A 27,878-nucleotide genomic window follows, 5' to 3' on the forward strand; every position below is an offset into this window, starting at 1 on the left:
GCTTACAATGCAAAACCATCCTTTTCAAAGTTATCCTAAATTAAGACAGCAGTTTTGAATTCTTGTTCATTGCAGATACATTTAAAAGACAGATAATGCTGGTTATGATTGATATTTTTGGTATCGAGACTCTGTAAGGAAAATCTGGTCCTGTGAGGATTTGTTTGCTGCGGAGAGGGACATGTACCTGTGACAGTGGCAAGTACAATTATCTAGAAAGTGGTGTTGGTTTGGCCTGTGTATGGCCACATCTGCACACTAAAACATCGTGCAAGGGTATGTGGAAGGGCAGTGGGATTCTTCTTGACTTTTATTTGGGTCATTTTTTGTAAAAGAGGCAAGTTCAGTGACTAGCTGTGAGCCCCAGTCAGTGATACATGTCTTGAATAGCTTTAAAAATTAGTCTTTTGCACCTTCACGTTGAACATGTCTCCCTGGCTCTGTTCTGTGAAAGCAAAGGTAAGGCTGCAGTTCCCTAAGAAGACAACTGTAGCGAAGTGAAACAAGGAATTAGGCTTTGAATGCTGAAGAGAGATATTTGGATGGATTTTCCTGAGGAAGTTGTGCATAGGTTATACCTTTTGGGGCTCTCTCCCCAAAAGGCATCTACTTCTTGTGTAGTATCCAGTGGCCTTAAAAGTGATCTGTTTTGGGTTCTGAATGACCCTGATGTGGAAAGCTGTCAGCCTTCTGGGTTTGCATCTCTCTCCTCTTGGATACAAGAAGCTGAAGATGGTGTTGAAAACATACAGACTTCGTCACTTGTTAGGAACAGTTCTTTCTCAGTGGGGATACTGATCATCAATATCATTTGGTTCTTCATCTGCATAGTGCCCTTTCTTACTTAATCTTACTGTAAAGTGTTGGAGTGAATGGGCACTCTCTGTATTCTACTGACCTTTTGACGTTGGCTTTCTTATTTTTCGAGGGCTGTCTTAAACATCCACATTTTTGGTTGAAGCTGTGGTGGGGGAGATTTGGCTTTGCACTATGTAGTAAAGTATCTAATCCAGGCAGAGAAAATATTACGTGAATGCTTGGTTTCATTTATGCTTTTGGTAATGAAATATTCATGTGTAATGAACAAGCTTTCCATGCCTTTAAGCCATTTTAATTTTGTCATTCTAAATGAGATATGAATATTTGAATTGTTTGGGTGGTGTTGAATTAAAAAGCTGCTGGGAAGCCTCCTCTCTGCCACCGCGGCGCTGCTCGGGCATCTGGCAGCGAAGCTGTGCTGGCTTTCCTGGGCCTCCTTAGAATTACTCGGTTTGCAGGGAGCTGTCTTGTGTCAGGATTTGGAATGATTGGAATGAAAATTCCCCTTAGTCCGTCAAAACTTGACTTACGAGCTTGGACGTGTTCCAGCTTGATCTTTGCAAATGGGAAGGGCCATCCATCTCACTTAAAAAGCAAATCTGAAGGATGCAAGTAGCAGAAAGGAGTGTCAGGGTGAGCTTTCCGGTGTCCGGAGCGAGGACCAGCCAGCGGACGGCGCCTGTGTGAATGAAGCAGTGCGCGGGGTGTCCAGGGCAGCCTTTGTTTTGCCTCTGTACGTGCTTAGTTTGTAGAGTTCTACTGAGCCTTCTGCACGTCTGTTATGAACGCCTTCTTTTCTCGGAGTGAGAAGTTACAGTAGGCAGTGTGGGTGAGGTATAATAATGAATAATATACGAGGACAGATTTATGAATGAGATTAGTCCTCCAGGATACCTTACAGTTTTAAATTCTTATGCTGGTGATGCTGTGCAGCAGACCTGCTGGTCCTGGCCTGCCAGCTGCCACCGAGCTGTGTTTATGACACTTGCCACAGCACGGGTGACAAAACGTGACGGGAGGTAGCAAGCTGGGGAGTGGCTTCAGGTGTGGAGAGAAAGCCCTACAGATCCAGTTGTAAGCAAATTGTTTTGTGTCAGCTGAATAGGGCATGTTCCTTTTTCACATCTCTTTGTGTAAATAGCTGCCAAAAAATTGTTTATAAGAAGTATATCAACAGAAACTCAGCTGCTGATTTAGGATTTCCTCAGCAACCTTTTTTACTTTCATCCTTGCCTCTTCCCTGCAATTATTTCGTAGTCTGATGAAGTAATGTGGATCCTAAAGATCATCAGAGTGGGCAGTGTGTCTGTTTGTGGTGCTGTAATGTCAAAATAAGTACAGCATTCTACTTGCATATGTTTGAGATCGCATGTGTAGCCTGTGTCATCTTAGCTGAAGTCATTTATTATTGCCTTCTGAATTACACTAGCTAAAGATCTGGCTTTAAGATCTGCCAAGTTTTTACAGCAAGTCTTAGCTAATATTTGCAATGAGTCTCGTGGTGCCCTTTAGTCAAGAGTCCTTTATATTGACTTCTCTTCAAAATTCTGCTTCTTCTGCTGGTTTTGCTGATCTGCTGCTCCACCAACCCCTTGCATTCCTTTCGGGCTGAGCAAGCTTTTAAACTACCTGAGCATTTCCCCTTTAGTCATATTTACTCGAATTCCTTTTATAGTTGCAGATCTTGCTACATACTTGGTGGTTGCATCATCACTCTTGTTTCTCAGTCCCTCAGTCAGGATTGCATCTCACTGTGGAATGAAAGGATTTTGAAGAGGGGGGGGGAACAGATGGCTGCACCCAGGTTTGTCTGCGAGTGTTAAATAAGGGAGGTGTGCTTCACTTTGTACCAAATACTCGTTTCCAGCTCTCAGAAACAGAGGCACAGTTTCTGGAAGATGGCTGTTCCTTTCGTGGCTTTTCAGTTAGATCTGATGAGACCTCAGCTCACGTTGCTGTGTTCACGTACTGATATTTCTGTCTCTGTTAAACAGACCATGGAGGGGAAATAAGTTTTCATTGTGAGGCTTCCAAATGTTAAAAGAACACCTTGGATGTGAGGCTGTTCTGTCTTCGGGAGTGAAAAAGGGGCATTAGATTTTAAGCTGTTGAAAAGGCTTCTTTTCTTCTGACGTAAACCATTAATTTGATCCTGTCTCTGTTTGCTAGGAATGAGTTTTTTGAATTCCTTGGATTTATTTCAGCTAGCATTCTCACCTGGTCTGCCTGGGGCCAAACTGCTGAAGGCAGGTCCACAGGACAGTGGACCAGTTCTGTTTGTAAGTAGTCATTTAGATGGATCTTGGAATATCCCTTGTTGGAAGGGACCCACAAGGATCCAACTCCTGGACGGATGCTGTCAGAACCCAGCAGTGAAAAGCTGAGTCAGGAAGAAGGGGGGATCATGTGAAGACCTTTTAAATAAAACAGTTGCTAATGATAAGCCAGGGGACCCACCCTCATTGTCACCAATGTTCTCACAGTGTTCCACTTTGCAGTCTCATCTGTAGAAGTGTGACCGGTGCCGGGGCACAACCACTCTTACTGCTTTACCTGGTGACAGTGACGGCACTTTCCATTTTGCTCTCTGATTTCAGAGCGGTTTTCTGTGCAGACTTTGAATTTTCTCCCTGAACAGCGTTGGAATGCTCGTGTCTCACCGCTGTTGCGTTATGTCCCGTTTACCTGTCTGCCGAAGCATTTTGCACCATGTGGTTCCTGCTTGCTGTGGCGCTGCTGGCCATCCATTCTTGATTTAGAAGTTGGCAGTGGTCTGCCCTGCGGCTGCCATTTGCCTGCTTTGACCTGGCAGCCTCGAGGGACGTGAAACTTCAGCAAGCAGAAAGTGTACGATCCTGTCTGATGGAGAGCATTCTTCCCAGAAAAACGTGTTGTCTGGTGAAAACATGGCATTAAACCAGTTATGTGGTCTGTAGATAGCTGCTTATGTGCCTTTGTATCATTTCTCATCCTTGGATGTTTCTTGCTGTACTCCAGAGCATCAGTACTCTCACCATCCCTCTGAAAAGCGCCGTGCTGCATGTCCCTTCGTTACTCCTCCTGCTGATTTCCTGGCTGTGTCTCTATAGCCATGGTATCCCCTGGGCCATCCCCGATGCTCCTCTCTCTCGCCATCGGTGCCTTTGTACAGATGTAGCCCCTGCCCATCCGCCCCCCTCGCCGAAGAGGCCGTTGGTGTGTTCTTGGCACTGCTGATGGCCGAGGTGTCCTCCCCAGCCCCACCATGATCTTCCTGGCCGAGGTCTGCCCCCAAGGCTGAGCGCGCTCCTCTGGACAGCAGCGCGCTGGTTCTGCCTGCTCCACCTGATCAACCCCCCCTGCTCAAAGTTGTGGGTTGTTTCCTGCATCGTGTATCGGGTCTGAGTCCAGGCTGTGCGCACAGCTGGATCTCTTGCTTAGAGTCACCTTCATGCTGATGTTGTGCTTGCTTGGCCTCTCAGGCCTTGGCAGCCCTCCTTTTCCCTCACATGCTCGTTCAAAGTGCATCCACAGAGATTGTTTTTGCTTCCTGTTTTATCTGCTTCACCTATCTCTTTGCCTCTTTCCTGTTCGACCTCAGAAGCACAGCTTATCTCCTTCCACTGTTTATCAGTTTCTCCCACAGTACCGAACCATTAATAGGTCTGCCTGAAAACTATCTGACAAGCATTTTTGTACTTTTCCCTTGCTCCTTTTGGCACAGAAGAAGAGCCATATAAATTTCAGCAAAGATAATGCCCCCTCCTTAAATGTCTAATTTATGAAGGCTGCACAAACTTTGTCGTGGTAGGAGGTTTGGTATGCTGTAACTGCTGATTATCGTGTTGATCTGTTCAAGTAGTTTCCTGGTTCCATATGGGATCTGTGCCCAGGGGAGTTTGTGTTCTCTTTGGCTTGGACAGAGCCTTGTCTGATGCTGTTGTGTCTGAAGTTGGTCAGGTAAAGAAGGGTTTACTGAACTATCGTGATCTGTTCCCATTCAAGGTTGCTGTGGCTTCATTTGGGAAGCCTGAAGTTCTTGCTGCATCTTCCTGTGGAACAAAAGTTTTGGAGCGAGCAGCTTTGTGGCAGGACTCTGGCTTGTGCAATGTGATGTGCTCCAAGTCGTGAATGTTTAGCTCAGGGTAACTCCATCTCTGAAGCTTAATGTTTTAAGTTTGTACTTCTGTGCTTGTCTCTCCACACATGCAATCTTGTTTATTTAGATCAAGCTGACTACGTGGTCTTTCGCTGAAACTTCTGATGTCCTTTGAATGAGTCTTTTGAAATGAGGCTCCTGATGAAAAGATTCTTAATCTGTGATGCGGAGCAGGCATACGTTGCTACCCCTCAGGCGAATTATACTTTGGGGAGCCAGTTGAAACTTTCTGAAAAGATTCCCATTTAATACCTGTCTTCCACTGTAAGCATCAGACTCATCAGTGCCTTCATCATTGCCCTGTTTTATTTATGGTAGCTAGGACAAAGCCACAGTAGGGAAACTGAAGGTGGCTTGAGCAATTCACTGCATCATTCCATCCAGGAAGCAAGACAACCGAGTACAGGGAACGCATATTTTAACAGCTTACTGGGTGGCAGCAAAGGCTGTCTCACAATGAATAGTGAGGAAAAACAAACTAAAACAACAAAAAAATGTGCTTTTCCCACTGTATGAACAGCACAGCTTTCTTTTGGGAGAGCTCCTCTGCAGTATGTTGAGATGGTAAAGTCTGGGAGAACAGTCAGCAAAAACTGGTGGCTGTAAAGGCTTTTACATCATGGTTATCAAGAGCACAATGAAGCTTTCATGTGGCTAAGCATCTTTTAGATGTTTACAGTAAAACTTTCTCTTCTATTCATACTGCTAAACTTGAAGTAAATAGGTTATTTTGTTTAAAAGAATGAATTTTAAAGCAAGTTTCACCTTCAAAGGAAAAATCTGACTAGCTTTCCTTGAGGTCTTCTTCCCATGCACTGTTTATAAAGCAGCTGGGGTATCTAGTTTGTAAACTTCTGAGGCTAGAAATAGTATTTTCCTGTTCTCCTTAATAGCTGATGTGTTTCTTCTTAATCTTCTTAATCTGTAAAGAGCAGGGGAACTAATGAAAGAAGACTTGAAGAGCTCTGAGTGTAATTTAAGGCCCTAGAAAAAGCCCAGAACATCAGAGCCTGAGCACCAGGACTCTAAGTGAGCCTTCTCAGAAGATTGTTGCTCCTGCATAATGCAGAGTGCGTATCTCTTCTGTTTGCTTCTTAAAATACTGGAAAGAAGCTATGCTGCTTTTCCTTTTGTTTGCAAGGAGAGAAGTACCCCGGTATTCTTTTAAAGCTGGATGTAAACAGCTCCTTGGAACAGTAGCTATTAAACTTTGTTGAAAAGTGCTTAGCAATGACAAAAAAATGTTATTTCCGAAAGGATTTCTGTAGCACTGAAGGTTTTTTTGCAAATGAAAGTCCAAATTTACCACAAAAATGTCCCTGTAACCTCTTATAATTCAAAACATATTACTTGCTTTTCAAAAGCACAGGCAAATTACCAGGGAGACTTTCTAAAATAAGACTGAGGGTTAGATGTATAACTTTGTGGACAATGCCTCTTGATAATAAAGTGTTTCCTTTTTTGAGTTTCATCTGTGTCGCAGTAAGAAAGTAACGTTGCTTTATGTGGTTTATATACTGACCTCTTCTAAGTGACGAGAACACTAATGTTTGTGCGTACGTGCAGAAATCAGTATATAAAAAGGAGAATATTCATTTCCCTTTTTCCTATTAAATGTAGCATTTATGTCTCTAGCAAAACAAACAATAGAAATCTTGTCTCTCCCCCCCTTTTTTTTTTAAAAAACTTTTTTTTTTTGGGCTGTACTGCATCCTGGCTTTCAGGGATGCAGACATTCCTAAGCTAGACATCTCCAGTCTCTGGCAGCTAATTCTCAGAGTCTTTATTAGTTATACTGAGCTTAAACCACTTTGAGGAAACGCCAAGAAAAAGTAGATATGTGAAAACCTTTATAAGCCTGTTGTAAGACTGTGCAAGCCAGACTTGATAGGAGACTGTAGTCAAGTTGGACAATTCTGAAATAATTACAAATTTTTTGCTTAATTTTTCCAATCGCTTGATAGAAAACATGTTTTCCATTAAGGGCTTACATTTTTGGAGTCTTACAGGGGGGCTGCTTATTGTCAAAATTGAGTCTTGTTTTTCACTGAAACTTTTCAGCTGCTTCTCTCTCCTTCGGGACCGTCGCCCCACTCAGGGGGCAGCAGTGGGGGGGCCTGGGGCAGTGCGCTTGGTGCCCCGCTGGACCTGGATGGCTGCTCTGGAGGTAGGAGTGTGAAAGCCAAGAAGACTTGAGGGTAGATACCGTCTTTTAAAACATGGTTTGTATCATCCCCCATCATGCAAGGAAGAGTACTGTGTAGTAATGTAAACTTCCATGTTTTCATTCGCTTCAAGAGTGTCTTTTTTTTTTTTTTTTTCTGAATCTTTGACCCTCCCATTTAGAGTCAAGATGGCACCTGGTGCTCGCTGCACGAAGGAACAACTGACGTGGCTGTCTTCGAGAGGATAGATCTTCCCTCTTTCCAGGACTTCTCTGATGTGATCGCACTGTTTTGAAGCTCTGGTGCTGTACTGTAGGCAATCAGTAGTGTTAGTGGTCAACACAAATTTTTGCATCACTGAATTTGGGGGGAAACTCTTTAGTCTAGATCTTGGTGTCTTCCTTAGAGTACCTCCTGCAGCTCATTCATAACTGATAATTCAGCTGCTCTGCTGGGATGATTCTTACTAAGATTAGTGACTCGACCCTGTGCAGATAGACAGATCAGAATAATTTTGCTCGTTTTATCGTATAAACTAGCTTGGGAGCTGTAAAAGTACATTGTGGAGCAAATAGACTGTAGATGAAATTGTAGTTCAGTAGTAGCTGTAGTTCAGCTCATTGTAGTTGAGTCAGGGAAGTTGTTGAATTGGGTCATAATCTTTTAGATGGTTAAAATCCATCTGATTCAACATTTTAACCCTCTGGTTTCCCTGCATTGTCCTTTTATCTTAAAAAAAATTAACATAAGTTAAATACTGTGAATTTTGGCTTTTTTTTTTTTTAGTGCTTTGGCTAAATTAAAGGAAAAAAGTTTGCTAGGGTTACATTTACTACTGTATACCATTAAGCTGACGTGAATTGCGGGATGGAATAAATTAACAGGTTCTTACAGAAAGGCTGTCTCGGTCAGTAGGTGCATTTGATGTTGTGCTAGGGATGTGGGAAGACTTTGGAGAGTTCAAACTTTTAAGGAGCCAGGGCTGTTTTTGTGAGGACACTTCTGTTAACTTTTTTGAAGGCTCTTCCATACCTATGCATATCTTTTATGTCAGGTATCTTGTTCCAGTAGTAATTCCCACACCAGTCTCAGATCTTCTGTTCATCACCAAAGCATTTTACCCCTTGAGTGCCAAATTCTTCATTCTCTTGATGAGCATTATAAGTCTCATAGCCAATCTGGGAAAACTTGCAGGAACAACAAACAAACAAAAACAGGGCAATCCAACCCTCCAGCCTCTCATATGTAGATGTATTGGCATGTCTTAGCCCAAAACAGTTTAAGATAAGTGAGCAGCCTCTGTTTATCTTAATGAGGCATTTGATTTAGAAGCTGATAGCACTAATGGCCAGATCCCAAGTAATTTGCTGTGTAACAGTGTGTAGGAAAATTACACAATTGTGCCCACCCATCTGGTCACCCCTTGGTGTTCAGTTGGATAGTGGGAGCTTGTAATGCTGTTTTGTTTTGTCATTCTCTGACTAATAGAGTGCGATAGATATTTTGCAAACTGAAAATTCCTGTTGCTGTCGATAGCAATTTCTTTCTAGTTTTGACCTGGGCCTTGGTACTCTCTGTACACTCCAGTGCTGTGATTGCCAGATAGCCCCCATTTTTTCAATCTAAGGAGGAAAAAAAATTACAAAAAAAAACCAATAACAAAAACAACCAAAACCCAACATCCTCTTCCATATCATGCACAAACCTTCCGTCTATCAGTAAGGACACTTGCTGTGTGGAAGTGGTGAGTGAGCAGCACTGACAAATTCAACCATACAGATTTTGTTTTCTGCTTTCTGTCACTTGAGCCTTCGGGATATGCTGTGGTTGTTTTCAGACTTCTCTTCACAGCGATGAAAGCTGAAAATGTCCCTTATTAAGAGTGAAGACGGTTGTATTCATTTTACTCTGGGATATATTTTAAGAAAAACAATAGTTATTGTGAGACCCGTGAAATAAATCTCAAGTGGCAGCGCTGAACATTATTTCTGTCTGTAATCTGGTCTTGTGTTTACCTCCCTCCTCAGTACTGTTGTCAGTACCCCCGGGGTTGTCCGGTTTCTGTATTAACTTGTGCTGCTGCAGAGATTTTGCACCAGGGATTTTGCCTCTAAAGTTGCATCTTCTGCTCGGAGTAGAGGAGTGCGGTAGTTTTGAGTCTTACTGAAAGGTTGTGTGAATACGGAGAAGGTGTCAGCAACGGAAGGATTTTCTCGAGCTGGTAATGTCAGAAGTTACTTTCCCAGGAACTTCAATGTGATGCTTTCAGAAGGGATGTCCCTAACGCCTGGGTGCTTGGGTCGAGAAAACCAGTTTTGCTGGAAACGAACCTTTGTCTTGTCAAAGATTCTGTTGTTTCTCAGCTCGGAGTCCCAAGCTTTCCAGGAGGGGAATGGGTGGCACAAGGTGACTCTGGGGCTTGCTGGGCTGACAGACATACATCCTTCCATCCCTCCCCACTCTGATTCCCAGTGCCTGGCTCCCTGCACCCCAGCCTGGCCCATCAGAGAGCTCGTGGAGGGCTGAAACGCTCCTTTTCGAGTATGTTTGTGTCGTGCTTTCTTTCTGGTGCAGTTATCTTACATGTCAGTCTTCAGAAATGTTCTCGAGGGCCTTGCTGTTTAGCCAGCACTTGACTCCCGGGAAGCCACAGAAGCATCGCTTGTGTTACCCTGGTGCGAAGTGTTTGCTTTGCTGTTATGTTCTGTAATTATGCATGCTGTTAATCATTTCTGGTGCTTCTGGATCCCACTGCAGTTTGTCACTCTTTTGTTTTTGGATTTCATGGTTGCAGAGCATAAATAGCCATTCTGCATGTGGCTTGGGTTTTTCTTGCTAGGTTTCCCTTAAGTTATATCAGAGAGAAGTCAAAATAGCAATAATAAATCACCTTCCTATTAAGTAGATAGCGTCTGCTTGTCTCAGTTTGACTTTCTTTCTTACCAAATCCTGACTGCGTGTATTTTGGGCTCTCATGAAATCTTCATTAGATCATACATTTGAAGATAGTGTATGATATTGTGCCTCTTATTCCATATGCAAAATTGTCTTGTGACCTTAATATTTGCTTTAAAGTTGTCCAGCCGGCAATTCCCTGACAAATTTGGACAACATCTGTTAACAAAGAGGTGGCTTTTTTTTGTTGTTGTTGTGCACTTAGTTCCTTCCTTTATATGCACAGAGATGACTGTGCTAATAGAGCAGTTTGGGATTTTCTCCAGAGATGAGTCATATTTGCCAGGATCCATGTATAGCAAAAATATAGGACATGCCATTACAGTGTGTGTTGTTTAGGCTACTTAATATTTTGCCCAACAGCCACTGAACATTAACTGGTAGCCTGTATTCATGAGGTTTCTTTCTCTTCCTCCATTCTTCCACCTAAAGAGAGACAAATGCCCCAAGTGAATTTGGAGCACGGTTCCATTAGTGTTGCTGCTGCTACCCTGCCCTCCCATCTGCCTTGGTTTTATAACTGGGAGTGGAAATTGCCCAAGGTCATCTTTCTGAAAGCAATAACTTGTTATTCCTGTCATTGACTCTACCTGTTGGCTGGTTTCTGTAGACCTCAGACTCGTCCTGCGTGCAGCAGCCTGTGGGAGTACTGGTGGTTAATTGGTGTGTGCCACACCAGTGCCAGTTTTTAATTTCCTAGACAGTCCCTGGGTTATCTCCATTTCAATGGTAGTTTCGCCGTTGCAAAACCACGGCTGCAGCAAGGACCTGGTTTTGTGTTGGTGGCCTGGCACGCAGCTGATGGCATGGTGCATGAGAGAACTGGGGGCACAGTTTTGGTCTGGAAGTTGTGTGATGTGAATTCCTCAGAGCAAGCAGCTGGTTTGATTACTCACAGGAAACAGTAGCCCTGCTACTAGAATTGAATACTCTTTTGGGAGCACCATCTACTGAAACATCCTATGGGACGGTCCAAGTTCCTAATTCCTGGTGCAAAGCAGGAGCTTCCTGCCAGAAAATTCATGACCGATAGCGGTGTTGCACCTGGGTCTTGTGTCAAAGTTGTTAGTGCTGGTGTGATGAACGGGAGCATGTAACCGGAATGGAGGAAGCTAAAAGATTTGTAGTTACAGCTTTTTGTCTGCTCGAGGCAGTCTTTCCTATTTTTCCCTCCCCCAGCACCTTGCTGCTGACATCTTTGTCCTCTGGGCTCTCTTGTCCTTTATAAGTGGTTTGCCAGGTGTTTGGAGCCAGGAGCAGCTGTCTTTGCTGCATGTGCATCTGAGGGTGTTCAAACAAGAGCTGCCTTTAAGGTTAATGAAAAGGTTAAATGGGAGGCAACTGTCTACACTTATGGATTAAGTAAGGCTAAACAATAGAGTCTAAATAAAGGTGTGATCTTTGTATTTCCAGGAAGAAAATAGCCTTTCAGCTTCTTCTGGGGCTTCTATAATTTACAGAATTACCACGAGGCATTATGGCTATTACTTCCTAAAAGGCGATTTGTTATCAATGCTTTAGTGCTCCCTCATGGCTCCAGCAGCAGGGTGACCCACAGGAGGCCTAAATGGGTCCATTCCTCTCCATTTCCATCCCTTCTGTCGAAACGGGCGTAACTCCTCGGAGAGGGAAGCGATTTTAGCAGCATGCTGCCTGCCGAGCGGCACAGGATTTGGGCTGGCTGTGTCGTGCAGGGGGCCTGTGCTTTTCAGCCCTATTATTGTTATTACACACGCTCCACCCTACAAAGCTCCCGCTGTTCAGCTCCCCGCAGCTGATGGTGCGCCAGGCCATCGGCACGGCCGTGCTCGTGTAATGTGCTGCACGGGCTGACCAGCGCCAGCAAAACACCCGGCTGGGGCAGATGTTGCCGAGAAGCAGTGATTAATCAGGGAAAAATTTTAACAGCCTTAAATGGCAGTAAATTTATTTTGGCAGGTGGAGAGAGACTGAGAAAGTCTTTGCTGCCATGGAGTGAACTGTTAATCTGAGGAGTTAGAATCAGATTTTATCTACCATAACACTTTCTCATGCCGTCTCCTGTCTCAAACTTTTACTGCAGCAAGAGCTCCAGTACTGAAAGCTCCTTTTTTTTGTATCTCTCCCTAGTTGTTTGCCATCCATGTGGGAATGTAGAACTGACGTTTATTCAGGCCCTCATTAAACGTTGGAAGAACCGGTGCTTCTTGCTTCAGAGAATGCAATGCACGTAGTAATGGATAAGAAATAAAATATCCCTCTGAACTGACATGTTGACAGCTATAGCTTTACCCCCGAGTTTAATTTTTCAAGAAATATGGACTGGCATTGCAAATAACTCAGGATAGATGCTGTAACCTCACTGCAGTAAATAAGGCTGTGCAGGATAAAGTGGTGCATCAGTTTGCCAAACTGAATTTCTCAAATGTTCTTGCAGTAATCTTACTGAAGGTGGAAAAATGACTGGGCTCATCTGAGAGATTTCTTTAGTAGTGTTCTGGATGAAGATCTGAGCTTTTTAAATGTAGTGAGGCAGTAACCCATGTTTAAAGGCTTTTTGGGAAGTGAGTGATACGGGAGAATTAGTTAGTGTGATAATTTTAGCAACATTTGAGACATTAATTATTTTTGATTCAAAAGCTCCGCATTCTCCACGTTTCTGCTGTTCAGTTTTGTTTTGAATGTGAACAGAAGTTTAGTTTGGACTTCAGGAGTAGATTACCAGTGTTTTGCTTTTCTAGTCTCTCGTTGTTGGCCAGCAATTTATTGGTGCATCCATAAATTTAATGGAAGCTTGTTTATTTTACTGAGGCTCTGTTTAGTGCAGAAAGCACTTACCTGAACCTAAACTTTGTGTGCTCTTGAAAACTTTCAGCCTCTCTCTTACTGCAGTGGTTAGGTAGGAGGACGAAAAACGGCTGCTGAATGTTTATGTAATGCTGCTACTGCCTGAGATGCAAGACAAATGCAAGCTGCGCTCTCAGTGACAGCACTGGTTTGAGTCGTGGTTGTCCTGTGTTCTTAACGCCTTAACTAGCAGAAATGTTTGACGTGTATGCTGTTTTCTTATAAAGCTGTTCTGACAGGAAAAGTGGTCAGCAGACAGAACTACATAGCCACCAATGGCTCTGTGTGTCAGAATAAGTGTTTTCCTTGTACAAAATGATAGTCTGTGTTTGATCTTTCTGCAAACAGACGAGCTATTAGTCTAGCAGGATGTAATTTCATTTTCCTTAGTAATTTGGTTTCCTTTTGGCTTGTGTATGCTTAAGCTCATCAGTTGTACTGTCTTGATGTTGACTGTAAGGTACTTGTTTTGAGTACTTCGAGGGAAGAATATTTGAGCTTTGTGAAAAGATGATTTACTTTTTATCTATAGTAAATGCAGGCTATCATGGGAGCTTAAAAATGCTAAACATCTAGGCCACGTGATTTTTCAAAATCACATTTCACAGCCACATATGATAGTTGTAGTTTGTAGTGCAAATAACCAGCCGGCAGATGCTTTTACTTAAATATATATATAAAGGCATATCACACATCTGAAACAGCTGAGAGATTGGTATGGATTAAAGAGTTCATTACATTTACTTAATATCTTAAAGCAACTCTTAAGTGCATTGATTTCTTCAGAAAGGTTCTGTTAATTTGGATAGAGGCAGTACTATATAAGACATAATTATTTGGCCCCAAAGCAATGATTCTAACAAGGAAGCAATTTAAAGCTTGCTGTGGTCTCTGATGTGGCAGTAGCACTCAAAGTATCAGTGCATAGAGAACTGACAGAGGTGAGGTGTGTTTATAAATGCGAGTTTCCTTATTTACTGTATCACAATAACTGCATTCCCTTCCAGTCACTTTGGTGTTTGTCCTGAGTGCCAACACTCAGGAAAATCAGAAAGCAATCAGAAAAGCTTTCTGCTTTCACATTATCTGAAGTGCTTTGGCTGCAGCTTGCAGCTCCTGTGTGTCTTGCCCTTGAAGAAGGACTCCAAGAGGTGCCACTCGACGTCGGCACGGAGCGCACTGTGCAGCGTGTGGCCTGGGAGCAATACCGTGTGCCTTCACCCAGGAGGAGCAGATGTCAAACCCATCCTCAGGGATGGGCACGGAGAATCAAGAGGTCCAGTACTGCCTGCTCAGCAGCCACAGCTGAGCTGGTTTTAAATCCTTTTTCCTGATACTGAAAAGAATTGCTAAGAACCTCCTTAAATTTCCTTTGACCAGCAACTTCATTTTCCTTAACTGTTTTCTTCCCCCCCACCTTTTTTTTTTTTTAATCCTTCCCCTCCCTCCCTCAATGGAGTCAAGGAATAATGTGCGTGGAATTAACTGGGTGTTTCTTGTTGCATACAGTTTTCCTCTGCAATGACCTTTAAGCCTTGTATTAGTTGCATTTCCATTTAGGGAATCCTTAAACTATTTCATGTTATTGGGAGGGGGGCTTAGATAGAATCAAAATTTTAAACGTTTGTTTGCTGAAGGCAAATTGCCTTCTTAGCGGCCTCCGGAACGTCACGCAGAAAATGCTGTACACTTGACAGCTTTCAGAGAGGCTCTAGCAGAGCAGCGCTCGGTGAGAGGGTCCCCGGCAGAGTGGCGACATGCTGGCACTGCAAGAGGTGGTGGCTCAGGACCTGCACTCTGCTCGTTGCTGTAAGCTGGAGCCAGAGGTGGGAGAAAACGTCTGGCATGGGAAGCGTTCCGTGTTCTCTGAAGTACACTGCAGGATTTCTCAAGATCCTGGACACATTTTAAGTTTTGGAGAAACTGTGCCTTAGTTCAGTGTCAGGGAAGGTTCTGGAAAGCAGCTCTTCATTGTCTCCTTCTTGACCCCTTCCTTGCACACTCAGATTCTGGGAAAGCAAAGCTTGACAAGAGCTAGATTGTATCAGGACCAGCGAAGACTTTTGACTGTGTTAGTGAATGCATCTTGGTGTTTCACATTAGTGTTTAATCCTGTTTTGGAATCTTACTTCCTTTTTCTCCTTTTAACTCATATTATGATTTGTATCAACTCTTCAGATGTTGTTTTATTACTCTGTTCAACGTAAGCTTTGGTTTCCTCTGAGTACTGCAGCGTTTGTGCTCATGTTGCTGGACAGGGCTCACAGGCAGACCTGGGGTTCAGCCCTCGTGGGCACAGCATATGAGGACGCTCGTCCCACTGAGGTGGCCTGGGAAGAGCAGCAAGAGAGGTTGTGGAGAACCAGCTGGCACCGAGACCCCACTGCTGTAAAAATAAGAACAGCCCAGCGTTCTCATCTTGATACCTTTGTGAAAGTTTCACCCAACTTCTCAGCCCTAAGACAATGTCAGCGGTGGAGGAATTAACTTGCTAAAAGGATTTATTCCCATCTAAAGTTTTAATGTTACTTTGTGAGGCTGTATCAACTGTGTTCTTGGCAAAGGTCGGATTAGCAGTATATGGGCAAAATGCTTGCCATATACTTGCTACAGGTTTATCAGGCACTGCAGGGATGAACCAAACCTTGGGTGTACTGGCTGTGGGGCTGATTTCCAAAGTTATGCCAGCTGTACGGAAAGTGCAGGCCTGGCTCCAGCTTATGTTGCTGTGCAGAAAGGTAGGGGTCTTTATAAGCTGGAGGGTTTCATGGTCCACAGGTACTGGAGCTATTTCACAGCTGTTTTTATTGTATTCGTTTCCTACAGATCTGCACAGGATGCTTGTTCTTTTAATGTCCTACTTTTTATTATGATTATAGATTGAGTGCCAGCTGTGAAGAAGGCAGTGTCTGTAATTGCAGTTCTGCCTGGGAGCGCCTGGCAGCATCTGTCTTTCTATAATGTCAGACTTTTTTCTTTGAAACAGACTTTTGTTTGGATGCCTCACTGCATAATCTGTCAATAGTTGAAATAATACCTTGATCCCCCAGTAAGCAGCGCTGCCAAAAATCCTGCTTGCTTGTCTGGCTGGTTCCATGGTCACAGCTAATAAACTGTCTTTGCTCGCGTTGCAGCTCATTTTGCTCCTGAATCACCCTTGCTGCTACAGATCTGCATGTGCTGGCTGCACTCGGCTGGTGACCGGTTAATGGCGTGTATACAGACAACTGCTTGCTTGGCTGTTTTGAGCCCAAGTCCGTCTGCGTGGGTTATCTCTTTCCTCTGACGCTGCCTGTGAACTTGCTGGGGGGTTTTAATGATGGGAGTGCTAATGAAGACCACCTGCCTGACTTGTGGCTGACCAGGGCTGAAAATCAAAGCCTAGCTGGACTTCTGTCTCTGGTGCTTGTAGTTGTGGTGTGAAGATGGTTGTATCTACCTTTTTTGTTTCCCCTGTCCTTTTTTATTAGGGATGGATACAATGGGAGGGAGGGAGAGGAACATGAGGGGGCCATGAACCAGTTCCAGGTTTCATGAAGCAGTAAGAAAGGTGCTGTTGTAAATGAACAGAGGCTCATAAATGCTTGCAATCTACTAACATAGGCTACTAGATTGGTAGGCCTGTCAATTAATCAATTAAACATTGATTTAATAAGTGTTCTTTAATCTATTTAGGTATTTTGTCAGTCCTTCCAGTTTGTATGAGAGGAACTGATGCCGTGCAAAATTTTTATTATTTCTCTGGGTCATTTTAATGGTTGCAGAAATTTGTCAAACAGCAGTGTGCTTGTGCAACTGAGTGTTATTTCTGAGCAAACAATGAAGATAAGTCTCAATAGTTGCAGGAGTATTGAAGTAATTGTCATCCAACAAGCAGTACTTTGAAAATGGGTACCACCGCTTGGCTGATGTGGTGGTACAGCTTAGCAGCTTTTGCAACACCACCTTCAGATACCTTTGTTTTGTTATACACTGTTTACAGCTGATTAGTATGTGGTGAAAATATCATGCGTGCCCTTCTTAGCCTTTGTGTGATAATTACATGTTTACAAAGCTGTCAGTGCTGTGGAGGAATAGAGGTGCTGCAAGAGCTGGTGTTTAAATAACAAGTCGCATGCTTCGATGTAGTTTTTAAACATACCATATTGGTGTGTGCTGTGTGTTGGTTTGTATGTTAGCAGTTGTTGAGTGTTGTGTGAAGCCTATCGTAGTAGTGATTGTGTTAGTTTACCTTCCAGAGGCTTCCCTTAAGAAAAAGAAAGGACCGCCTGTTTGTGAGCCTTTGAAAAAAATCCCAAATTCAAGAAAGTCTCCCTAGTTTGTAGAAGTAGCGTTTAATGTTGTGTGTATATTTCTCATGAATCACAGAGTGTCCAAGCTGGAAGGGAACTACAAAGATCAAAGGTGAGACCCACCCTGAAGCCCTGCGTTCAGCTCTGGGTCCCCAGCACCAGCAGGACACGGAGCTGTTGGAGAGGGTCTGGAGGAGGCTGCGAGGATGCTCGGAGGCTGGGGCAGCTCCGCTGTGGGGCCAGGCTGAGAGCTGGGGGGGTTCAGCCTGGGGAAGGGAAGGCCCTGGGGAGAGCTCACAGGGGCCTGCCAGGGCCTCAAGGGGGCTGCAGGAAAGTTGGAGAGGGACTCTTTGTTGGGGTGCGGTGACAGGACAAGGGGGAATGGCTTTAAACTGAAAGAGGGGAGATTGAGATATCAGGGAGAAACTCTTCACTCTGAGGGCAGTGAGGCCCTGGCCGAGGCTGCCCAGAGGAGCTGTGGGTGCCCCATCCCTGGAGGTGCCCAAGGCCAGGCTGGATGGGGCTGGGGGCAGCTGGGGCTGGGGGCAGGGGGCCCTGCCCATGGCAGGTGGAGGCACTGGATGGGCTTTAAGGTCCCTTCCACCCCAAACCATGCTGTGATTCTATGATGTTATACGTTTGCTAGAAACTGAAATGGTGCTTTGCGTTGTCAGTAGAGAGCCCCCAGGCTGCTCTGGTGGTGGGGAGCCGTGCCGGTGCTTCACCCACAGCAGCCAGCTTCTGCCCATTGCTGCCACGCTCCCATGGGAGGTGAATCCGTGTGTCTGCACTGCTCATGCTGTCCTGGAGCCAGTGCTGTTAGGCGCTCTTCACTCAGCAGGTTTCCAGTGACACTGCAGCTGATGAAATTTTGGGCATGATATATCTGACTGTATGTGACTGGGTGAAGCCTTGTGGCAGCGTGCCGGTTAACCCAGATGTGGGGCTGGCAGGCTGGAAGTGCTCCTTACACTTTTTGGCAAGCTGGCACTGTCCTGCAGGCTATTCAGAAATTAAAAAATGTAACCTGGCTTACATTACGGTGCCCAGTGTGGGCAGCCATGGTGTGGGCTCAGCTGGCTGTCTTGATCTGTTAGAGAGCTCTCGAGTGTGTACGTGCAAAGACCCACAGAAAAGGATCCCTGTCCCAGGCCCACGGTACCTCTGCGTGCCCAGGAGCTAGCGTGGGCCCTGCGCTTGTGAGCTGCTCAGTACCGGCCGGCCGGCCTGCGGAACAGGCGTCTCCCCGGAGTGCATCATGAAGATGAAGATGTTGCAGAGGTTGCTGTTCTGTAACAGCAAGGTTCATGAAGTCTGTGAGGGTACAAATTGGGGAGGCGATTCTCCTGCTGAAGATGCCTGGATCACCTCATGGGTGAAATGCAGTTCCACAAAACGCTGAGCCCTTCATTTACAGATGAGTAATGTGCTGTAAATTGCAAGGTCATGGATCGGAGGCAGGGTAGAGTTAAAGGACATTGCATGTGCTGCATGATACCAGCCAGCAGTTCAGTGAGCTTCTAGAAGATATGCAGGAGGCTCAAGGATGCCATGGGAGGAGGGAGATACAGTCAGTAAAAGCAAGGAAATGTTAGTAGGACTACTCAAAATGTTACCAGGCTTCTGTTTTAAATACTATAAGCAGTTTTATCTCTCTCTATTTAAAATAGAATACATTAGAAGAAATAGAGATGGTTATTGTGATAAAGAGTTGCTCGTGACTTGTGGAACAACAGTAAATAGTTTGACTTTTTTAACTTAAAAGTAAAAACAACTCCACAAACCTGAGATGATGGAGTTGCACTTTGATCTCCTTTCCCTCCGGTCTTTCTTCTCTCCCCTCTTCTTTCCACCCTGACCCAAAGCAAGAAAGAGAAAGAATTTGATGAATAATGCTGGTAAAGCAGCTCTAACTGGCATAGGGGAAACCATCAGCTGTCATTGCTGAACATCTGTGCAGGTTTTTTTTTTGCTTTATTTTAATGTATCAATCCTCTGTTTTAGGGCTTCCGCTTAGTGTGTGCGGAGGCCATGCAGGAATCTCATACTGGCACACGTCTTTGGCTCGTGGGTATCTGTTGTTCTCTTCTAGAGAATTGCACCCAGATGTGATATTTCCAGGGTGAACTGCCACTTCAAATGGTGTTGAAACATCTTGGATCTCTGGTCTGTCCTGCTTGAGGTCACATCAACAGATTTGAACTATGGAAAGGATTTTTCTTGTATCAGGTTACTGCAGATTTTAGGAGAGTTTTTGCCTGCTCTGGGCACGGCTCGTTTGGCTGATCCATTGGTGTTTTCACTGCTGAGCTGGAACTCCTTTAGACTCGGACAGAAATTTCACTACACAAGCAAGTAGCTTCAAAAGATAAAGCTAGCTAGCATGAGAGAGAAGTAGAAGATGTAATTACCTGTTTTTTATCTAATGTAGCATGGGACTTTGAGAGAAGTGAAGATACGGTGTTAACAACCGACCTTATTTCTTGGTGATTGCTTATCAGCATTAATAACCTGTGCACTTTAGCAGCAACTTATCAAAGCTTCTGATTTTTCTGTATGTAGGACTATTTCCTTAACTGCTAATGACAGCCTGGACTCCAGTTAAAAGGCCGAAGAATGGGTGCTCAAGATGAGTATAGATACGAGGTGTCAAATTCCTTTGTTCTCTTACTCAAAGGACAAAGATGCGAACAGGAAATAACTAAACTTTATTCCTTTTCCTGTAAGTTTCTCTTGAATATATTCAGGAGGAAAAGAGCCATTTCATAAATGCATTCCACTGTCCTTTTGACAAAACCAGGATTTGTAGTAATTTTGTTGGCACTGCATGAAAGTGCTGTGAACGAAACGCTTGAACCCTGTCTTTATCTGCAAGTCCATCAAACCATTTCAGCATATCCAAAAGCTAGAGATGTGTTTCCTTACTCAGTTTTGTAAATGCTCATTTTATTAATAGATTTGGTTAGAAGCCAGCTAGAGGCATCTGTGCAATATTTGCTAGGAGGAGCCTTATGTAAACGTTAACCTTAGCAGTTTTTATGTACATTTAACAACCATAAAAATGCTGTACTTGGTGTGTGTGTGCATGTTCATGCGTACACGCACACCATTGTAGCACGGACTGTTGCATCACAGTATAGCAAACATTCAAAATGAAAGTTGCAAGTGCTGTGGGTTTAAATTCTTTATTTAATAAACGTGGAGAGCAGTGCTATGCTTGAGCCAGATCCAAACAGAATTTAGTTAGATAACAAAAGGCCACTTTGGGGTGAGGATTTCATCTCTGCTTCTTTTTCCCATCCGATAGGCATGCAATTTGTATGGGTTTTACAGAACTGAAGTCATGATGTATGTGTACTGATGTATATTGGTTGGCAGTAATTGTCTTCAACTATGGAGAGCTAGTAGGCATCTTAAATGTGCGGGTTGCTGAAGCTTTCCAAGTAACAAAGCAAAATAGTTTGAGAAGGTTGAGATGTTCCATTGCTTTCATAAGTCCTTGGTAAACTGGCAGTGGATCTATTTCCCCTGCTTGTTATTGCCTGCTGGAAGATGATTACTAAGCGGGAGTTGATAAACAAACATTTCTGGGTTTCTAACTATTACTAATTTGGTAAGATCTATATTATTCCAAATGTACAAGTGAGATTGATGAGATATCCCTGTGGCAGAAGAGACAATGAGGTGAATGTGGAAAGGATAGTCTCTAAATCTTGAATTTAACAGATATAGAAAAATAACATATGAAAGAATTTATCCATCCAATAGATGAAGATTTCATATATATATATATGTGTGTGTGTGTGTGTATATATATATTTCATTTATTTTATTTTTTTTTTTAAGTTTTAGAGTGTTTGACAGTTTGTGATGACCAGAGAAATGAAGGCTCTTGTCTGAGTGTTTTTCTTTGTGCTTTATTGCAGTATGTCGCTGTTCTGCAAGGGCTTAGCAGCTGATTGCTCACAGGAAGAAAAGAAAAACATTGCTGCATTTGGAGGAGGATAGATCATAGCTCTGAACACTTAATTAAATTGATTTCTAAAAAAAAACATTAAATAAGGCTGATAGCAAACTTAATTTGAAAACCTGTGCTATTATAATCAGAAATAACATTTACTTTCAGCCAATATTTGAAGCTACTTACGTGTGTTTTATAGCCAAAGAGCAATTTTCTTTGAGTGAGACCTGTGGAGGTCATTTCGTGTAACAGCCTGCTTAACACTGGGCCAACTACTTTGTTACATGTGTCAAAAGTTAAAGTGGTAATCCAGGAAAAAGGCAGCTGTGCAATCATGCTATATGCTGCTGTTTTTGAGTGTGTAAATAGATCTGTCAAAGCTGAGAGCATGCACTTGACCACCACCCTAGGCTCAAATTGTGCTCTTAGTAAATTATTAGTTGCTGAAAATTTTGTCTATAAACTTTTTGGTAAACAATGTAGCACTGTGCTGACTTCTGGTGTTGGTGGATAACTAACGCTCATTACCTAACAAAAGACACTTAACAGAAGCAGGAGGGGGCCTGAATTCTTAGGCTGATGCATTTTCTGAAAAGATCCTGTTTTAAATCATCCCACAGGGCTCTGAGTTCCATTGTCCCAGAGCTAAAAACTGACAGTGTGGTCAAAGTCGTCTTGGCTTGTGGAAGATGTGTTGTAGATATTTTACAGGTTATTTGTATATTAATTATGTGGTATTTGTGTTGTCTCACAATACTGTTTGAATTGTTTTCAGCTCCAGTGTGGGAGCTATCTGGACAGAAAATAGATGTAAAATCCAAAGGAAGTAAATTAACATAATCTCTCTGGTGATAATTTAAAACAAACAGCAAAAAAGTGGCATATAAATCAAGTAATCTGTTTTAATAATCAAACCATTTAAGTCCTTTTCCATATTGCTAATGTTTTCTTGAAACACCATTGTTTAACAACTCGATACAGCTGGCATTTAGAAATTCACTCCTTTTACTTTGAATGATGAATGCATAAGTAACAACACTGCAGCACTCCTACTTCTCAGATGTTTTTTCATTCAAAGAATGTAAAGTGAAATACTTAACTTGTGCAAATCCATTTGCTTATCTGGCCTATCATACTGCCATATCCACAAGGATGTTTGACGAGTTCAAATTGGTTCCTTCTCTTCTTCCCTTTCTGAAGTTGCCCCTTTCAGTGAGGAGGAAAAAGGTCCTGGTGGCAAGTCTGCAAGGTCAGATTTATGGCTTCAACTGAAAATGTTGTAGTTAATTTTTTATTTTATTTTTTTTACTACAAGTAACTCCACATCTTTATTTCTAAAACAAACTTTCTGTAAAATATCGGTTACGCTTTAATTAAAAGAACAAATCTTGCATGTTTCCTGGCCCTGTTCAGCACTGATGCGTGTACTGAATTTTGTTTCTGTAGTGCCTGTAGGGTTTGTGTTCTGGGGCAGCTGATGCTGAGGGAGAGGCTGGAAGAAGGGTGGTGAAAAGGAGATTTCACTGCAGTTCTGATCCGGATTGCCATTAGGCAACGTGAAACTTTTCCAATACAAAACAAAGTACAAGAAAAAATAACACAACAGACCTGTGCCAAATCTACAAACAAAAACTGGGATGCTCTCACTGACTAGACATGCTTTCAAGGAAAGCACGACTGAAAGTCCTTTCCTTCAACCTGAACAGCTAATGGACACATCGTGGTGAAAAGTATTTGCGTTGTGATCTGAGAAGCTCGTGTCCCCTCCATGGCTCGCTCTTCTCATCAGCAGGCTGAAGTTGGTGGTATCAGTCCCTAAGCAAACGGTGTCGGTGACGATCTGACCCGGGGTGGCCGAGATGAGGGCTGTCCACTGCTGCCCCTTCAGCAGACGTGGCAGAAGGGAGCCTTTGGCAGTGGAGCTGGATGGGCAGCTGTAGGTGGAATATCTTAATCTGCTGCTTTGAGACTCAGCAGTTTGTCTGCCGAAGCCCTTAGTTGGTGATCTAATGTGCTGCTAGGACAGTTTGCGAGCCAAAACCACAAGATCTGTGTTAAGGCACATTATGCTGTAAAATACATAAATGCTTAAAGTCTGCCTGGTTTCATGACCAAAAAACAAACAGTCCTTCTGTTTAAGCACTACATACGCAATATTTGTGTTTCGGGGAGATGGTGCAGGTCACTGTAATAACTGTAAAAGACCCCTAACTAGGCAGAAATGTAAGTCGTGTGTGTTATATTCATATTTTGTAGTATTATTTTCACATGATTTGCATGGCTTGTGTTAGTATAAATTGTGCATCTAACTTTATCTTGTTACCAGAGGACTAAGCGAGTCTTTTGAAGCGCTGGCAGGTGGCGTATGGTATCTTACTACTGCGAGATGACTTGGGTTTTTTGAGCGCTGCACCGAAACAATGTTGTATTCAGGAGACTCCAGCAGCATTCACAGATCGGCACTGGGCACGAGTTTAACAGATGCAGAATATTTCTTTACAACAGAACAATGAAGCATCTGAACATCAGCAACTCGTGGCCAGCTGACTGGAAAAGGAGTCTCCAAGCATCTACAAAGAAAATTTGTGAAATATTGTGATTGTACCTTGGCACCTAGGATGGTGGAATGAAGTGTGGGGGGGTGCAGTTAGACTTCATTGCAAAGTCCTGTTACTTGTGCAGCATATACAGAAAGTTGGGAAGGTGTTAAAGTATATTATATGTATATCATATATTTCAATATATGAATATCACTTATTGAAAGTTTTCATCAGTCCTGTAGATGATGTGACTTCAGGTTATGGTTCTTTGTACAATGATGCTGCTTCATCAGGGTCAGCAGCAGCAAAATGAGTGGGTTTTGTTCCCTGAAGTTATTGGAGAAGCCTTTCCAGTATCACTCATGGTCTTTGATTTTCTGCCATTTCTTATTGTGTTGTAGGATTTTATAGTTCCTTTGGCATCCCTCGTAGAAAAGATTGTTATTCAGAAGCATAAGCTAGTCCTTGTGTGGACAATGTTCAGGCAAACCTACCATTGCAGAACTCATGCATCACTGAACCAGAGGGCTGATTGGTCTGTATTGATCTGTATCTTCCACATGATGCAAGTCTTTCTGGCCACCAGTCATTAGTCTGTTTTTTACCTTTTGTGCTGCAATTTTGTCCACTGATACATTTGAAGGTAGTGTATTATTTAACACAGAGGTGCATAATCCAATGAACAAAGCTGAATTCCCAAAGCTGAAGGCTTAGATAATCGTGGTGTGGCAGGTTACAGTTAAAATGGTTGAGGGTTTGGAAAGAGGAGGAAGTGAATGTGTCATTTTTAAGATCTATCAATGCTGTAACAGAGTGAAAGGAACGTATAAAGGATCATGAAGTCATTTGCTGGTCAGTGCAAGAAGCCAAACTTTCTGAGCACATTCATAAAACAAGTTCTGCAATATCCAGTAGGACCCACTAGTCTTCTCTTGAAAAGCTCTTCCAAGTTTTTGACAGATTATTAGAGGTTATGGGTTGATGGCAGTCTTTTGTTTGTTGCTATTCCAGGCCTGTTACTTCTCTTTCCTGGTTAGATACAGGATCATAGGATAATTCGGCCTCAGGAGGTCATTCAGGGCAACCTCAGGCTCAAAGCAGAGTAATATGATTATTGCATTAGGATTTTGCAGTGTTGCAGCCAGGCTTTTCATATGGAAAGTCAGTGTGTTTTGGTGCTACATGCAGAGAAATCGGGAACAATTTTCTTTCCTCCACCTGTATTCAGTAGCATCTTTCTCAGGTGTGGACTGGAAAGAAAAACCACGAAGTGTTATGTTGTCCCTGGAAGCTTTTCAAGGAATTCCCTTTTCTCCTGTTACCTACTTCAGGTCTGCTTGTGCCTTCTGCTGTGCTTCTAGATGCGTATCAGGAGCACGCAGTACTTCCCTGCTGTTGGAGAGACAGCTCATTCTGTCCATTGACGCAAATAGAAATGAAAGTTCAGTGACTCCTATGTTTAGTGGTTTGGCATCTTTTCAGTGCAAGGTTAGTATTTTAACTTCGTATATAAGGAGAGGGATTTTAATATTATTCCAGTTTCTAGCTAGCCAGCCACATTTCATAGTTTGTCTTCGTTTAGCATTCGATAGAACCCACTTAGCATCCACCTTCCATTTTCCTTTCCCCTGACCTTGCCTTCTCAGTTTGCAGAGCTGCGGAGATGATGCAGGGGTCAGCTGTGCTGGCGCTGAACCAGCCCTGCCAACTTACAGTTTGCTTAAATGTTGGTTTGCTGGGGACAATGTGGTCAGTCATAATTTACTATCTTCTTTGAAAAAGTTACATCATTACAAAGGGCTCTTTAATGTTATTTCCGAAGCCGACTGTGAAAATTGCAGATGAATGAAGTATTCCTCACCCTGCCCTTTCTGCTCCCTCCCCTACAGGAAAGGAGTGGTGCAGGATGCACAGTGAATGGCATTTCCTATTTTGTGAAACTGGCAACATGTACAAAACTGATTCCACGCGGGACAACTGCAAGCAAAAATTTCACCTGCCCATTAAATAAGCTTATATTCAATTTCTTCTGGCTCATGGGGTAGATTTATACATAGTAGACATGCATATTCAGCACTGTGACAGACTTGGTTTGTTTCCCAAGAACAGGGAGGTAATACTGACCAGACAGTTTTTTGGTCTGTTTTCTCAACTGCAATAAAATATTCTAGCTATACTTCTGCCAGCACAAATCTTGTTTATCTGAGTCCTCTTCTGATGGGGATGATCTGCTAGAATACAATTTATGAACAGTTTACTGAAACACCTGAAAGAATTCTTTCCTGCTTGACAGCTGGGTTTCTTTTGAGACTTACCTGAGACAAAGTCTTTAAGTAGCATTGAATGCTCAGTAGAGAGACCTGGTATCACATATAAAAGGCAATTGTCTGACACACACAGGGTGAAGTGTGCTTAAGCAAAGTCATTTTACTTCCTCGAGCATGAGAAGAATAGTTGTGCCTTTGTGTCAGTGCAACTGGCTATGCATTCTTGCATTTAAATCCAGGTAAACACAATTTCACTGCCAGAAGCCTACTTAAATTCCCTTCCTTAATGAAAACATCCTAAAGGCCCATCCTTGACTATGCATGTACATCCCTTCATGAACACGAGTTTTAATTAATGTCTTCATGTGTATTTGCACAGAGAATGGAGTCAAAGCCTGCAGAAATGGAATTTTAATGTACGTGTGTGGTGGTAAATGATAGCTAAGAGCTGTGACCCTCCCCTTTGCAGGGGGTAAACCCAAATCACGGGGAGTTTGTAACAGGAGAAGGAATTGTCCCTCTTCTGCGTGCCAGCACCTCTACAGCTTCTATGTTGGTCTTCTTCCCACGCACAAAGGAGCAAGGAAGAAAGAGTACTCACACCAAATATTTTGATTTGATTTATGCTTTGGAGTTGATAAGTCGGAAATAATCATTTGAAACCCTCAGCCTTTGTTCTTTAAACCATCACTGTTACTACATTGGCTGTTGACTCTAGCACAGGCTGAGGCACCTGTATCCCTCCTGTATCCCTGGATTATTTGCTTTTGCTTTTTCTGTTAATGTTTCCTTTACCCTGGGCCACTGCTGCATAGATAAACCAAAGACCAGTTGTTAGATGCTGGTCAAGTTGTGACCTCTTGTGAAGACGTTCTGCTTCTGGAGCATCGGTGTCATCCAGCAGCTGGAAGAGGCAAGACCAGGGAGGTGTAGTGAGCACCTGCTAAAGTGAGAGAAGCTTTCGTGTGTCTGCAGGGATGCAGAGCAGGTTGTTATGTCAGTCCGTGCTCAGGAGGGAAGGGAGTTCCACGTGAGAGGTCTTTTCCCAGAAGAAAATGATCCATAAAACTGGTATCTACGCTCAGCTGCCTTAAAGCAGTGCAAAACGAGATGGTTGGAGACTTGACGTGATTTTTCCAGCAGTTGCTCTGCTTGAGTATTAGACAGATGGAGGGAAAGACTGGCAAAATGTGTTTCTGAGGAGCAGTTTCACACCCCAGTGAAGCCCAGCCTGTGATCTCACTGCAAACTGATCCCCCGGCTCCTGGCACAGGTTATCTCAGAATGTATGCTGAATTCTAGAAATAGCAATGAGCCTGTAGAATGATGCTGGCTGTCTGCGATCCCAACAAGTTTCTGTTTATCTGGCGGTACAGAGGAGTGACCAAGTAAATGATTAATTACGAAATGCCTTTATAATTTGAATTGCAGCGTTTGGAGTGGTGATGGCCTGGTAGGGTGCCTTTGTTTAATGGTCTGCGTTCTGCAGATGTTGTTTTGGAGTATTGGTTCCAAGTCTCACCAACTAACTCTTTTCTTTATTTGTACTGAGTGCATTTGAAGTTGCATCATTTCCTCGGTAAGAACAGTTTTATTTTTGACCGGAGTGTTTGTCAGGTGGGAGAAATCCTAAATGTGAGTGCTCTCTGGTGGCGAAGATTTCTGCTTCAGCCTTCTGATTTCTGCAGTCTATTGTCCAATGGCAGTTAGGTGTGAACATGTGATATGTGACTCTTTCTGAAAAGATGCATATTTGCATAGCAAAAGTATTTAAAATTTTATTTGGTACTTCATGTTTTCCTTTAAAATTTAAAGAATCAGTAAGTGATGTCAGGTTGTTTCACTTATGTCTGGACTTAAGCATTTTTGTTCTCAACTCCTTTCCCTAAAAATAAAAGCCACAAAACAAAGCAAG

The 27,878-nt window shown here is 43.1% G+C and overlaps 1 protein-coding gene and 1 long non-coding RNA gene across 6 annotated transcripts in view; both read left to right on the forward strand.

Annotated features, from left to right (window-relative positions):
- MYO1D (myosin ID) overlaps positions 1–27,878 on the forward strand; it is a 158,739-nt gene that overhangs the window by 4,712 nt on the left and 126,149 nt on the right. The gene's annotated exons all lie outside the window — the stretch shown is intronic.
- LOC121059569 lies at positions 1,378–27,873 on the forward strand. The gene is made up of 2 exons (XR_005814579.1): positions 1,378–1,552; positions 25,586–27,873. It is a non-coding gene; the product is annotated as an uncharacterized LOC121059569 (long non-coding RNA).

Source organism: Cygnus olor, chromosome 25, assembly GCF_009769625.2.
Source record: "Cygnus olor isolate bCygOlo1 chromosome 25, bCygOlo1.pri.v2, whole genome shotgun sequence".
In the NCBI taxonomy this organism is placed as follows: domain Eukaryota; kingdom Metazoa; phylum Chordata; class Aves; order Anseriformes; family Anatidae; genus Cygnus; species Cygnus olor.